The sequence below is a fragment of the Zingiber officinale genome, chromosome 7B, assembly GCF_018446385.1.
Source record: "Zingiber officinale cultivar Zhangliang chromosome 7B, Zo_v1.1, whole genome shotgun sequence".
Taxonomy (NCBI): Eukaryota; Viridiplantae; Streptophyta; class Magnoliopsida; order Zingiberales; family Zingiberaceae; genus Zingiber; species Zingiber officinale.
Genome location: NC_055999.1, coordinates 39,136,072 through 39,151,400, shown reverse-complemented (window position 1 = coordinate 39,151,400; position 15,329 = coordinate 39,136,072). Strand labels below are relative to the sequence as shown.

General features: G+C 34.1%; 1 long non-coding RNA gene and 1 other non-coding gene across 2 annotated transcripts; both read left to right on the top strand.

Annotated features, from left to right (window-relative positions):
* The first annotated feature begins 1,358 nt into the window (after nt 1-1,358).
* Nucleotides 1,359-1,464, top strand: LOC122007483. The gene has a single exon (XR_006118976.1). It is a non-coding gene; the product is annotated as a small nucleolar RNA R71 (small nucleolar RNA).
* A 3,842-nt stretch (nt 1,465-5,306) lies between these two features.
* On the top strand, nt 5,307-5,922 carry LOC122005693. Its single transcript, XR_006118465.1, has 3 exons — nt 5,307-5,330; nt 5,419-5,772; nt 5,853-5,922. It is a non-coding gene; the product is annotated as an uncharacterized LOC122005693 (long non-coding RNA).
* The last annotated feature ends 9,407 nt before the right edge of the window (nt 5,923-15,329 follow it).

Below are 15,329 nucleotides of genomic sequence, written 5' to 3'. Positions count from 1 at the left end.
TAGATAACCTAGTAGTAACGGCTCTGCCGACGGTCGACGGTCGACGACCATAGGGTCGCCAAATGGGCCGCCGAATGGGTCGGGTCGTTACAAAAGTAAAAGCACAGTTGCCGGGCCCAAGAGAAGTTGATTATTATTTTGAAGTATTATAAGTATAAGTTTTTGAACAAGTAAAACGAGTTTTACATAAGTATAAAGTATTAAAGAATAAGTCTTTAAACAAGTGGAATAAGATTCAGAAGGTGTTTAGAATTCAGTAAGTTTAGTTCTTTATTCTACCATGTTTATCTAGTGGATGAGTAGTTTCATGTCTACCTATTAGATGAGTAGCATGATTAGATGAGTAGATTTCTTAGCTTTTCTTTGCTATTAGTTTGACATGAGCAGTTATGTTTATGCTTTATTTCTTTTTAGAGCATATAGTTTTTAGTTCTTTTCGTATACATGCACATTCGTGATTTTGTGAGTTAGATAGCGCTTACTAAGCAAATTTTGCTTATAGACTACACTTCCTCTTACTGCAGATACAGGAAAGGAAAAGATATAGAAAGGAAGGCGACAAGGTGGCGTGGATGGTGTGTGATGCCAGGACTATGGAAGCCTTGGGACTTAGTTTAAGAATTTATTAAGATTTCCATTTATTAAGAATGTATTAGATGAGTCATTTAGTCTTCCGCTGTTAGTTAATTGTATGTTTTTATTTTGTTTCCGCTATTCATTACTTGCATGATTTGATTTCATTAAACTGCGTGGTGATGTTATTCCTTCTGTGTGTTTGATATGTGTTCCAGCCACATGTGGCTGTGTATATTATGTTATGTATGTCAGTTTAAGGTCACCGGTACAGGGGAGACTCTGCCGAAATTTTTCGGTAGGGTTTCCATGTGATTTTTAATCATACCGGTTAAGTAGAGTTAGTAGTTAAGTAACGGTCATCCTTAGAGAGTAGTAGTAGTAAGAAGGGTGGTCGTTACATCATTACACTATTCTCTAGACCTTATCTAGGTAGGAGGGGGTCATTTTTTAACCATTTTAAAACTATACTATCAATCTTTGCCTTCAACTATTTGAACCCCTCATTTTGTGACTTATAATTTTTAAAATTCTAGAATGGTTGAATTGCATTTTATTTAACAACCACTTTTGCCTTCATGGCTTGCACTTCTAGACTTATCATGGGAGAATCCATCCAACTTTTATCTGACCATTCTTGGAGATTCAATATCACTTGATTAATTAATGTATATGCTTCATCTACACTTTTGTTCATAAAAGAGACTCCAGTTGATGAATCCAATAAAGATTTATCTGAGAAAGAAATCTCCATGTAGAATATGTGCAATTGTAGGCACCTTTCTAAACTATGATGAGAACACTGCTTTAATAAACTTTTGAATCTCTCACATGCTTCAAATAGCGATTCTCCATCTACTTGAGCAAAACTTGTAATGCACTTCCTCATATACATTATTCTGCTTGGAGGGAAAAATAATTTAGAAATTACTGCTCCAATTATTCCCAACTTGTGATGCTTTGAGGACGGAGAGAATAAAACCAATTCTTTGCCCTATCCTTGATATTAAAAGGAAATGTCACCAACTGAATGGCAACCGCTGATACACCCTCAAGTTCACAATATCACAAAGCTCTAGGAATGTCTCAAGGTGCAGATATAGGTTTTCTGATACTTCTCCTCTAAATTTGTGATCCTGTATCATAGTAATTATTCCTAGGTTTAGTTGGAAACTTTTTGCCTCAATATGAGGTTGCACAATCGGAGATAAAAATCTTATAGAAATAGAAATTGGTGTAGAGAATTCTCTTAAGAGTCTGCTTGGCATGTTAGTGCTCATGGTATCAAAAACAAATTATGAGAAAATATAGAAATGAAGAATTAAAGACAAGAAGGAAAATACAGTAATGAAAGATAAAAAATAAAGAACACGAGAGTTAAAGAATTAAAAAATTAAAAAATTGAAGAATTATCTAGACAAAGTCTAATGTAAACTAACTAGACTTAAACACTCAATTCCTAGCAACGGCGCCAAAAACTTGATGTGTGTCACCACAAGCGCACGGTTGTTGTCAAGTAATAAAATTTATATAAGTCGATCCCATGAGGACTAAGAATTAAATGCTAATGGGTTTTACACTTCGAATTTAACTAGACACCAATCGATAATCATTGTTTTTGGGTTTTCAACTAAGATGAGAAAAATAACAAAGAAGAAAAATAACTAAGGAAGTCCTTAGTTTAGAAAATGTTCTAAGCCATGAGTTTCATTGTGATAGTGAATGTTGTACTACAAATTTGTCCTTTCCTAGTTTTCCACTTGTGTGTTTGCAGGATAGTCAAAATTGCTACCGAATACCACTCCACGATAGTGTATCAAAGTACTTCCCTTGCTAGTAACTAAGTATGTTATCAAGTGAAAAAGTAACTTGAGAGTCTGGATTTTCAGTAGAGAATCTCCTATCACAAGGCCTCTCCCTTGTGTATATCTCTAGATTACATAGGTCACTTACGTAGCATATGATTAGGGAAATCCCATTAGGTCAAGTGATAAACTTATCCATACATAGAATTTTTCTCCCTTAGAAGGTTATGTTCCATATAGAAAGATAGTTACCTTAGATGCTCAACCTTAAACAAGTATCCTAAGGTTATGCCGAATTATATCAGAGCATATACTTAAAAGAGACAACAATTTATGCATCAATTTAATGAAAATTCAGGTTCACACCCAGACATAGACATACAACAATGTATTTAACTCAGAAATTAAATCTATGCATATAGAAATGCAATATAGATAGATAAATTTATGTTCATAAGTAAAGCCCACTTGCTAGCATTTTATCAAATAGAACAAGTGTCATACAAGCTTCATCAAATAAGGAAATTGACAATTCAGTAGAGTTTACAACATCCACACATTATAATTACTCCTATGTCCTAGAACAATAGAAATCTACTCCATAATTAGAAGAACTACAATCCAAGAACTCAAATACATAAGAATTTCAAGAACCCTAAGGAAGGGAAGGAAATCATATCCTTAATGTCAAGTGAAACCCTTCAATGCAAATCTTAGAGTGTTGATGAGGATGGAGTAATGGAATGGCCTCGAATCGCCCAGATGACATCCCCAAATGCAAGGATTTGACCTAGATGGTCCCTTCTCACCTTGGATCTTCCTCCCTTTCCAAGGGGATGAAGTGCCCATTTTATAGAGGTGAGGGCACTGGGCGGTCGTGCCTTGGAACACGGACAAAAACCCTTCAGCTTCCTAACCGTGCCATTTGACACGGCTAGAGCCAACTTGTCTCTGGAAAAATAGCTTAGTCGTGCCATTTGGCACAGCCAAAGCATTGTCTGGCTTCATGGCCATGCTTTACGGCACTGCCTGAGCCAACTTGGCTATGTTCACAAAGCTTGGTCATGCCCTCTGGCATGGCCAAAGCAGGGCTGCTCTACTTTTCTACTTTTGGGTCGTGCCATTTGGCACGGCCAGATCTTTAAATCTACAATTTCGGAGACATGGTCGTGCCTCAGGGCATGGCCATAGCTATGTCTGTTCTAGAGAAAGGCATGGGCAAACTCCTGGCCATGTCATTTGGCATGTGTAGAAGTTAAAGGATCGAAGAATGCAATAGAGAGGGGGTGAATATCGTACTTTAAAAACTTTTCTTTTGCTTGTAAAAAAACTCAGAATAAGCAGCGAAAATCAAAACAAAAGCAAAACAGATGACACAAGTTGGTTACTTAGTTCGGAGCCTAGATCGACTCCTACTCCAAAACCCACGATTCTTGATTGCACCGTTGGGTAATTCACTAAAATTCTTCTTTCTAAAAGCTTTAAAAAGAAGCAATTAGTACAATGAAATGTGTAAGATAGTAACAACCTTTTATCTTACTTGAAATAAAGTACAAATCAACCTAAATAAAAATATACCGACACTAGATGTAGAATGAAGCTTGGTCGGTACTTCTTGAATGGAGCAGCAGCTTGCTTAGAGATGAGTAGTAGAATTGTCGCACAAATAGCAGCTTTGCACAGAGATGAACTCAAAATTGATGCCAAGCCTCGAACCTCGAGCACCACTTTTATAAGAATCGTCAACATTCGGTCGACCGATCCTTGGGTTCGATCGACTAAACCCACTCCCTTCCTTCTTCAGTGAGATCTTATCTTCAGAAATTGATGACAATAAATGGTTCAGTCGACTGATCACCTTGTTTAGTCGACCGAACGGGGAAAGTACGGTGCACTTTCCCCGTTCGACAAGATTCTTCATTAATGCACCTTTAATGCGATGATTGTTCGGTCGACCGATCAGTCTGGCTTCCTTCTTCACCTCAACTTAATCTGATCTATGCCACGTCTACTGGGTTCAATTGACGCATCAATGTGTTTGGTCGACCGATTAGTCACTCTACTCCAACTGATCTCTAGTCTGAATCAACTTGGTTTGGTCGACCGATCCTGGTGTTCGGTCGATCGATAAGGTCAAACCTGTAAAACAGAGTTAACCAAAAATGCATTCCTACACACTACAAGAAAAACCCTCATAGACATCTGTGGAACAACATCGGTTTTAAGCAAAAACTGATGTCTTTGAATATTTTACACCGTTTTTTCCAAAAATCGGTGTCTATGAGCGCAGATTTTCACTCATAGACATTGGTTTTTTAGGCGATGTCTATGAGCACCTTTTTTTCGTTAATAGACACCGTTTTTTACAGCGGTTTTTAAAACCCGGTGTTAATGAACCAAAATAAAATAATTAAATTTTTCCACCAATACTTAGCCAAAATTTGCAACACTTCACTCTTATCTCCAAAGCTAAACCTAGCGCGCCATCCACCGTATACACTTCACTCTTCCACTCGCCCGACAAACCCTCAATCCCTAATTCTCATCACCCTCTTCCCTCTCCCTCCTCCGCTCCTCGTCAATCCACCACCCACCTCCCTCTCCCTCCTCTGCTTCGCTCGCCTCCGCTACTTCTCCTCCTCCTCATCAAGCCTCTGTTTGTTTTCTCTTCGAGATCCTCACCTCCTCCACCCCTTCCTCAGTCGATCGTGCCCTTGATAACACTGGCGTCCGTGTCTCCTCGCAGGATGTGGAGGTCGTGCTCAAGTTCTCTTACTCCCAGCCAGGTGTTGTCGTCGCTTCTTCCATTAGGCAAGATCCCTCTACCTTAGCGACCAACACTCACCCTACGCGTGGAACCTTATGGCTGACGTCCTTGACAAGAACCCCCTTCATCGGCTACCCCCTCGAAGAAGGATCGACATATTGTAACTTGGATACCTCAGGCCTCAGGTCCCAAATTCCCATCTTTTTGGTTGTTGGCATGCTGATGTCATTGCAAAATTGAGATTTTGAGCAATTGGATCTTGATTTCTTGTAGGAGGATGATTTACTATGGGAGAATATTTCTCTGCACAGGACTGATAAGTTAGTTTGCAATACTGGTTTCTTCTTTTAGATCTTGTTTGAGTTTGATAGAACAATTTCTATACTGACATGCAACAATCCTTGGTTGGCTTTGGCTACAATTGGACAAGTATCGAAGCTTTGTTTAATGACAAGACTAGCAGATAGTATCGGAGAAGGTGAACAAGTTTGTAAATTGTCAAAAAATAAACATTTGAGATTTCAAATGTGTATCATAATTATTTTAGTAGAGGTTACTCCTGGTGAAACTTGATCAGCAATGCCAAGCATTAGAGCTCCATCATCAAAAAGGACTACAAGTTTATTGGTATCCCTTTCAATTTAGTAAAAATTTGATAATTTTTCAAAAGAGTTACTATAATGCCACATTCTAGTTTCTTTGTGTAGGTGGCAGTAAAATGTAGGCCATTGACTGAAGTAGAACAAAAGCAGTGCATGCATATTATTCAAGTTATGGATGATAAGGTGTTAACAACAGATTATTTATGTTTTACCTATTCTTTGTCAAGTAAAATTTTCTCTCTAGAGTTTAGCCGTGAGATGATTGTTTCTTACTTTACAGAGCTTAATTGTCTTAGGTCTTGACATGTCAAAGGACTGTCTTGACCTCATACAAAATCGGACTAAAGAAAGAAGATATAACTTTGATGTATTTGGATCTAGTTGTTCCAATACGTGGTATGCGCTTTTTATTTATTTTCCTTGTGTTTTTGGTTTATGTATTCCCCCTTTTTTCCACTTTCTCCTTGTGTTTTTGGTTTATGTTCCATTTTTGTATATGCGCATCACCCTGTGTAAACTTCAACTATTTCTATGTTTCTTGATTCTTCATAATTTCTTCAATCATGTGCATTTTTGAGAAAGAGGAAAGGTGTTTTTTTTTTCTATTTTGATATTATAATTATAAGGATGGTGTGATTCATTATGCTTATGTATTTTCTATGTTTCTGGCTCAAAATCCTTTTTGTTGATCATAAATTAATAATAGTTGTAATTATGAGAAAGGTGCAAGGAGATAAACTTTTGTGTTTCTTACCCCTTATGCATCTGACCAATGAGTCACCTTACTTATAATCGTCATACTTAGTTTCTCTTGCAAATTACATTTTTACCTGATTGAAGGGTCCAAGTATATAAAGAATCCACTCAGTGTCTAAGATATGCATAAAAGTGTTTGAGTAATTTGAAAAAGGAAAAAATATGTATTTCTGCTTTGCTGTTAGCTCATTCTAGCCATATATGAACCATAATAATTAACTATATTGTAACATATTTGGAAGAAAGAGTTACCTGCTGATTTTTGATGGTTTGGTTCTCACAACTAATCGAGAGTATTCTGTTGGAAGAAAGGCATGAACAACAATGACTTAGGTATGCTGGTGCATGGATGATCGAAATGTTTCATTTAAGTCACTATTAGTCGAATGGAGCTTGCTGAAGAAACCAACAAATATATTCTACGTTGGCACCCATTTTGAAGCTACTTTGTTTTATAAAACTTAGTGTTGGATCTGCTTAGTTATGCTTGAGCCGTGTAGATTTATGAGTATGAGTTATAGTCCCTTGTTTGGCTAAAATTAAGCAACAATCACACAAAAAGTGGTCATCTACTTATTGTATACACATTGATGTTAGCTTCAGAAATGTTATTCTTGTTGTTAATATTGTATGAAATTCTAGGATGGGGTCTTTGACATGGTTTCTGCACTGTATAAATATTAATTCCTCACATTATGTTAGCAATGTGCTGATGATTAACAAATTTGTCACTAACCATATAGATTTATGGTAAGTTCTTTATTGATACTTCTTCAAAATTCGTGTGATTCTATGGGCAAAATTGAGTTGCCTGTGAGAGATAACCCTTTTAACACAAATTCAAGCACTGACACTCCGACACTCCAGGTTGACATTCAAAATCCCTCTGCATTGTTCCGGTGTTGTTGTTCCCTTTACATTATTCTAAAAACCCAGTTTGTTTTAATATTGTTGTATCTTATGCAATGCGTTTTTAGTGATGTGGAACCTTGGGCTTGTTCCTTGAAGACCAATGCTCGATATAGAGTTTGAGACAACAAAGTGATGAGTGGATGTCATTCTTTCTGGGCTTTTAGCAACTTTTGTAGTGTTTTTTTTTCTTCTATATCGTTGGCGTTGGCTCCTAAAGGCAAAGGCTAACTTCTATTTAGGAAGACTAGATCAAGCATTTGAATTGTTGAAGAAGCTTGAATAAAGAGCCTTAATTGTTGTGTTCTATGAATAGATACTGATTATTAGATTCACGGGTGCCAAGCTGTTCTAAAAATAATTGACCATCAGTTGCTGATGGTACCTCATCTGGTCAATTGGTTGTTGTGCCATGCAACGTTGGGTGAGTAAGAATAACATTATATATCACTCTCACTTGGATATTTTGAGAACTTGCAAGATGCATATATACACTAATTATATTTCTTTGTGTAGTTTTCACTGGATTTTGACTATCATCAATGTTGAGAAGGAGATTATTTTTTTGTTGGATCCTCTTAGTCACCGCATTCGTGATCAAGATTGGAAATATGTTGTCAACATGTAAGTTTTTTGGCTTCTTTTCTTACCTTTGTTGAAACATGTAAGTATTTTGATGTGGCAATACAATTCCCACGGGTTATATGCATGTAGGGCCTTGAAAATGTATAATGCGGAGGCTGAAAGGAAAGGGAAAAAACAACCAACATGGGTAGTTGTCAAGGTATGTCCTTTTGATTAGCAACTGTTTCACTATCCTTGAAGGAGTTATTCCAATATTTCTTTTCAACATAGGCTCCTCAACAACCGGATGCGGAGCAATGTGATTTTTATATCATGCGATATATGAAAGATATAATTGAAAACTTTGGAATTGACCACAAGGATTCACTTCCAGCAATGGTAATAATACAATATTTTCCATTTTGCATATAAGCCCTAAAGGTAATTTGTTGCATTTTCCAACACTGTTTCAGTATCATAATTGATACAAACTCATTGATTTTGATTGATTATGAACGTCTTTTAGCTTTTGAGATCTTGCTGCTGCTATGTTTTTCCCCTGGTGCTTGATGTGTTTCTATGTTACAATGATTTTTTTGTGAACAACCGGATGCTTTTCCCATGGTGATTTTGATAATTTCTATGCTTTTCCCCTGGTGCTTGCTATGATTTTTTTGATACAAACTGGATGCTATGCTTTTGTTACAATGATTTTTTTGATACAAACTGGATGTTATGCTTTTGATACAAACCAGATACTAGTTGGAGACTAAATGATTGCCTAAGAAGAAAGGAATTAGAGATTAGGAGTTGTAGTGAGTAGAGTGCCTGGATAAGCTATCTTAAATGGTAACCTTAGGATTAAAGGATTGATTACATTTTTTGAACCTGCTCAACTTCCTCTAAATATCTAACACATTGATACTCGAATTTAACCTAACCTATTAAGATAAATGGGTAATCAAACCTAAAGGGTACCCATTACCATATTTAGCTATACCAATGAATTTCAAGTTCAACTAGAAGTAAGAGTGAGTATCCACATTCCTTAGCTCTTCTTTGATTCTTTCGCTGCGGATGTACTGACATGGGGAAGAACAATACAGTAGAGTAAGTTGCAGATTGGAGAAGGGAAAAAGATTGTATATTTCATAATGGACATTGTACCTGCCGTTTCCCATAGAGTGAGGATACATTCACTATCCTTGGTGATTGGGATGACTGAAGCAGAGGGATAAATGCCTCTGTCACTCTTTTTGGACCATAATAGTTTGTGTTGATGCAATCTTCGGCTAATTCATAAGTCTCTACAATTGCATTTGCTAGGCCTGATGAGCTAACTGGCTGCATCTATAACGTTTTCCTCAGAGAAAGAATCATACACAACCAAAGTAAAAGCACAAATGCTCAGAAATAAGAGAAAAATACAGTTCAACAAACCACTTTCAATAATGTTTCTATTTCTTTTCTCTATTCAATCTGGGGTTTTTATTTCCCTTTCCATTGGAAGACTGAAATTGGTGGTCTTTTGTGTTTTAAGGGTTTTATTTCTATATTGAATTTAGGAATACAAAATAAAATATGAAACATAGTCTTAATTGTGTTCCAGTAGTGTACTTGTACATGCTTGAGGTGCCTTAAGTCTCGAGATATTGATTTGGTTTACCGCTTGCTTGGAGGAATCCAGTAGCTAAGTATTCGATGCTATTCCCCCCAATAGCTGCATTATTCACCTGGAAAAAACAATGTCACCAAGATAGTCAAAGAGGAGATATGAAATTCCACCCTTTCAATTTTCATGTTTTCCAAACAGTATTCTTTCAGTAGTGTAAGGGTCAATTCTTCCCTTGGACACGACATTATTTGGTCATCTTCTAACATTAGACTCTACAGTAAAGGGTAAGCGTTAGACAGATTTGATAGATGAATCCCTTCATCTATCAGGATACCAAGATGGCATCAGAGGTAGTACAATAAATAGTATATCTCTTCATCAGAGGTAGCTTTGTTCTTCTATGCTTTCTTCACTGGATTTGTTGTGTAGTCATATTTCTTTGTTCAACCATTATCATGCCTAGTAAGTTGTTGTATGATGTTGTCGGTTCTTATCAATTTGTACACTTGAATTAGAAGGAGCAAATTATCTATGTTATATTCTAAGCAGCATATACTAAGTGTCATATATGAAAGTTTTAGATTCTATGTTATATTCGTTATCTTCCACAGCAGCTTTTAGAAACTCAGTATTCTATTTTATTTGATACATGTACACATTTGTTTTAGTTATTTGACATATGGTGGATTTATGTGTTTTTACAGTTTGCAAATCTCAAGTACTCCAGAGTTGAAACTGATGAAGTGCGGTTCGAGTGGGCTGAATGCATGCTAGATTACATTTGAAGTGTGGTTCTACCTTGATGTGTTAAAAGAATGTTCTACCTTGATTTTGATATCTAGTAGCTAGCTTTTGATGTAAAAAGAATGTTTGGGTATTTTATGGATATTGTTGTAAGAAGATTATTTATATAATTTGTGAATATTTGTGTATTTTATGGATATTATTGAATGAAGAATATTGGTATAATTTGTGAATATTTGTGTATTTTTTTTTGTTATTGTCGGTTTTAAAATCAAATGTGTGCTGTTAAAAAATGTACATATTACATCGGTTTTCCACCGCTACAAAACCGGTGTTATTAACTAATATTACATCGGTCATTTACCGCTGCCAAAACTGGTGTTATTAACATACAATATTACATCGGTTTTACACTGTTGATGAAACAGTGTCGTTAAGTGATACTACACCGGTTAATAACCGATTCGAAGACCGGTGTCGTTAAGTGATACTACACCGGTTTTAACCCGATATCTAAAATGACAGACTTTTAACATCGGCTTCATAGACATCGGTCGAAAATGAAATAGACACCGGTGGAAAACCGATGTCTATGAAGGTTTTTGTTGTAGTGACAAAACAAATGTTAGCACAATAATATAATAAGATGCATGAGTAGTGATTGACAGTAACACTGTCTTGATCTCAACTTGGAAAACTTCCTGGTTTCTTCAGTTGGATCAATGACCTAGGTTTTGTTCCTTCCCAGAACACAACCTCAATGTCTCTACTCCAATTGCTTATCTCAACCTACTTGGCAAACCTTGGTCCACTAGACCTGTTTGGACTTTGCTGCTTAGCATTGGATCGGCTAACCAGGAATTTCTCTCGATCTTCGGTCGTCCAAACCTATTGAGCTTCCCCGCCAAGTGTCGAATCCTCTCGACCCACTTGGTCTTCCGCCTAGCTTCCATGATCTGCTAAGTTTTCCCTACCTAATCTTGACTAGGGCTTTCCTAGTTGAGTAAACAGTCTGCACACTCAGTTAACTTGTTATAACAAGACTTAACTTGAATCTTTGACAACATCAAAACTCAAGTTAGATTCTGGTATGCCCTGCACCAACAATCTCCCCCTTTTTGATGTTTGGCAATCAAGGTTCATAATTAAGTTAATATATAAAAAAATAAATAAGTAGTTTTTACTTAACTCACCCCCTGAGTTAAACAACTCCCTCTGAATCACTATCTCTCCTCCTTTGACACACATCAAAAATAGGGGAAACACAATACAGTTTTGAAAATAAGGGTTGATAAAAAAAAATTGAAGTATCCAAGAAAATTTTCTTGTTGAGTTTTTTAGGTGAATTTTCCTAAGTGATTTTTAAGGTTTAAAATATGGTCATTACATCCAAATATTTTAAAGTAATTTATGTTTGGAATTTCATTAAAATAAATTTTATAAGATGTTTTATTTAGTAATTTTTTTATTATAATTCTATTTTAGACATAAGAAGCTATATTAATAGTTTTAACCCAAAAATATTTAGGTAAATTATATTCATTTAACATTGTTCTTGCCTCTTCTTGTAAGGTTCTATTTTTACAAATAAAACTCATTTAACATTATTCATTTAACATTCTACTAGACCATTTTATTATGGAGTCTTAGGGCATCAAAACTCATGATGATAACCATTATTCAAATAAAAATTTGTAAAGTTTTGAATCTTAAATTCTCCTCTATTTTCACTTCAAATTTTCTTGATTAGTATTTCTTTGTCATTTTCTATTTGTTTGTAGAAATTACTAAATATTTCAAAAGTTTCATATTTATGAGTTAAGAATTTAACCTAAGTGTATTTGGAGTAGTCATCTATTATAACTAAGCAGTAAAGACTTCCATTTAATGATTTTACTCTATAAGAGTCAAATAAATTTAAATGTAATAATTCAAGTATTTTATTAGTTCTATTTTGATTAGTCAATTTATGAGTTGATTTAATTTGTTTTCCTTGTTGACAAGGGTTACATATTTTATTCTCGGGGGTTCCTAATTTTGGTAGACCTCTAACTAAACCATTTTTGTTTGATTTTATTAAATTCCTAACATGGGTGTGAGTTGATCTCCTATGCCACAACCATGTTTATTCATGTTGTGTTAATAAACACTTGGGTGAGGTTTTTGGTAGATTTATTGAGTAAGTATTTTTTTATCTCTAAGTCCTTTCAGCAATATATTAGTTGATTTAGTGTAACTTATTAGACATTTAGAAGATAAAAATTTGACTTTAAATCTAGAGTTAAATAATTGACTTATACTAAGTAGATTATAATGAAAATGTTCAACAAGCAGTACTTTTTTAATTGATATATTTGATTGTAATTAAATTTCACCTATACCAATTACCTTTAGCTTGTCGTTGTTCCCAAAGGTAACTGATCCTAAGCTTTTGAACTCAATATTGGTGAATTTGTGTTGATCCCTAGTCATATGTCTGGAGCAGCTGCTGTCCAAAATCCATTTGTCCAGAACTTTGGATTCCAACGCATAACATAGGAGTTAAACCAAAGTTTTGGTTAATGGAGTTTCAAATATTTGAGTTTAGTTATCAAGTTTTAGTTTAAAATTCAAGATTTAGTCTTATTTTAAGTTTAGGAATTGAGTTAAGTTTAGATTAAGTTTTGAATTAAGTTAATAATTTTAATTTAATATTAATTTAGAGGTTATATTTAAATTTTAATATTTAATAATTTTTTAGTTTTTTAAAAATTTTATTAGCTTTAAAACATTTTAAGTTTTAAAATAATTTTGATTAAGTTTTAAGATGATTAAGTTAAAAATAATTATAATTAAGTTTAAAAATTTTTAATTAAGTTTTAATTAATTTTCATTAAGTTTTAAGATAATTTTGATTAAGTTTTATGATAATTAGGTTTTAAAATAATTATAATTAGGTTTTAAAATTTTAATTAAGTTTTAAAAATAAATTAATTAAGTTTTAAATTAAGTTGTAAAATAATTAAGTTTTAGAATCTTAAATTAAGTTTTAAAATAATTTTATTTTAAAATAGTTTTAACGACAAAGTTTAATTATGTTAGTTTGTTTTGATTAAAATTTTAATTTAAGTTTAATTTTGAGGTTTTAATTTATTTTGGGTTAAGTTAACAATTTTAGATGTAAAATTTTAACTTAATATTTTTATTTTAATTTATGTTAATAATTTTAATTTAAGTCAATAATTTTAATCTAATTTTTAAGTTAATAGTATGTTTTTTTTATTCAATAATTTAAATTTGAGTTCTAATATTTTTTTTAAAGTTGAAATTTAGTTAAATTAACTTTGGATTTAAGTTTTAATTATTTTTCAAATTTAGCTTTAAATTAAGTTTAAAATAATTTTAGATTTAGGCTTGAATTTATTATTTAAGTTATGATTTAAGTTCAAGTTAATTGAGTTTAAAAATTTAAGTTCGAGTTTATGTTTTAATTAAGTTTAGATTTCAAGATTTAGGTTATGTTTTTAATTTTAAATTTTAAATTTTAAGTTTGAATTTTAAGTTTTAATTAACTATAAGTTTTAATTAATTTTGATTAGTTTAGAATTTTGATTTTAAGGTTAAGTTTTAGTTGATTTGAATAAAGAGCATATTAAAAAAGATTGTTTTACCCATGCTATATTCAAATTTAGCTTTGGGTTAATCAAGCAGGCTTCCGAAGGATAAGTTTTCAGTTCAGTGGTGAGACAGATGGTCTTCTTGTGTATCAACGGTGGACCACTTGCTGAATACTTTCTAAAATATTTCTGCCAGAAAAACTTAATACTAAGTTTTGGTCTAACTAGCTTATGTTTGACTAGGGTAGCTTCGGCCAGATCCACTAAGTCTAGTGCACCTGGTAGAATACACAAGATTTAGCCTAGGCATGACTTCGACAAAGCTTCCTTGATGTATTATCATCCCAATCCATTCTGGTGCTATGTTATTAGAGTTTGGTAAACCTTTTTAACTAACCATTCTAAGTTAAGTAGAAAAGTAAACATAATCCTAAGCATGCATAGTAGATCAAGTTGATTGAACCAATTTTCTATTTGCTCCCCTTGAGTCATAGCTTAGATACGGTCTATCTAGATAATGAATTTGACTCTTACAGATCAAATATTGGTTTAGTTTGATTGGTTTATTTAAATATTTTTTAGGGACCCATGCTTAGACTTGATTTCTAACATTTTGACTGATTAGAGATAAATACGATTTGTTGGTTTTGTTAGGGTTATAGCCAAGTCCTGATTTGTTGTACACGGTTTATTGTGACCCAAGTACCATATTTAGACACTTGGATCCTAATTTTAACTTTTCCAACGTTTTCTTGAGTCGCTCGACTCGACCTTTCAGGTTGGAATTTTCTTCCTCAAGTTTTGCAACTTGAGTTGGAGTTCCAACTTGAACTTGGTTAGCTGAGTTACTCAAGTTAATTTGCTCCTTAAGGTGGTCAATTTCCTTAAGTAGTAAGTTATTTTATTTTCAGGTTTTGTCAATTTTTTAAACAGACATTTAACTACTTTAAGTAAATTCGACTTGGAATAAAATGTTTCCATATTGAGACCTTCGGAAATGGATACGGATCCGTGACTTCTCTCAGACTCGGTGTCGATCTCGGACTCGAACTCTTCCTCGGACTCAGAATCTTCATTTCTTTCTATAGGGAAAAGATGGCTCGAGTGCTTCGGTTCTTCCGCATCGGATTCTTCAGAAGATGACCCATCCCACGTTGCTTTGAAGGCCTTCTTTCTTCTTGTTGACTTTGAATTTTCCTCCCTCCGATTAGGGCATTCCTTTTGGAGATTCCCCTTTTTGTTGCATCCATAACAAATCATTTCTTATTTGTTTTGTATCTGGTTGACTAGTGTCTTCATGGTGCTCCTTTTGAATTTCTTCCTTGTTAGTAGTTTTTTAACCATGTTGACCAGCTCCTCTTCATTGGTTGAGTCTAAGTCAGACTCACTTTCTAGTTC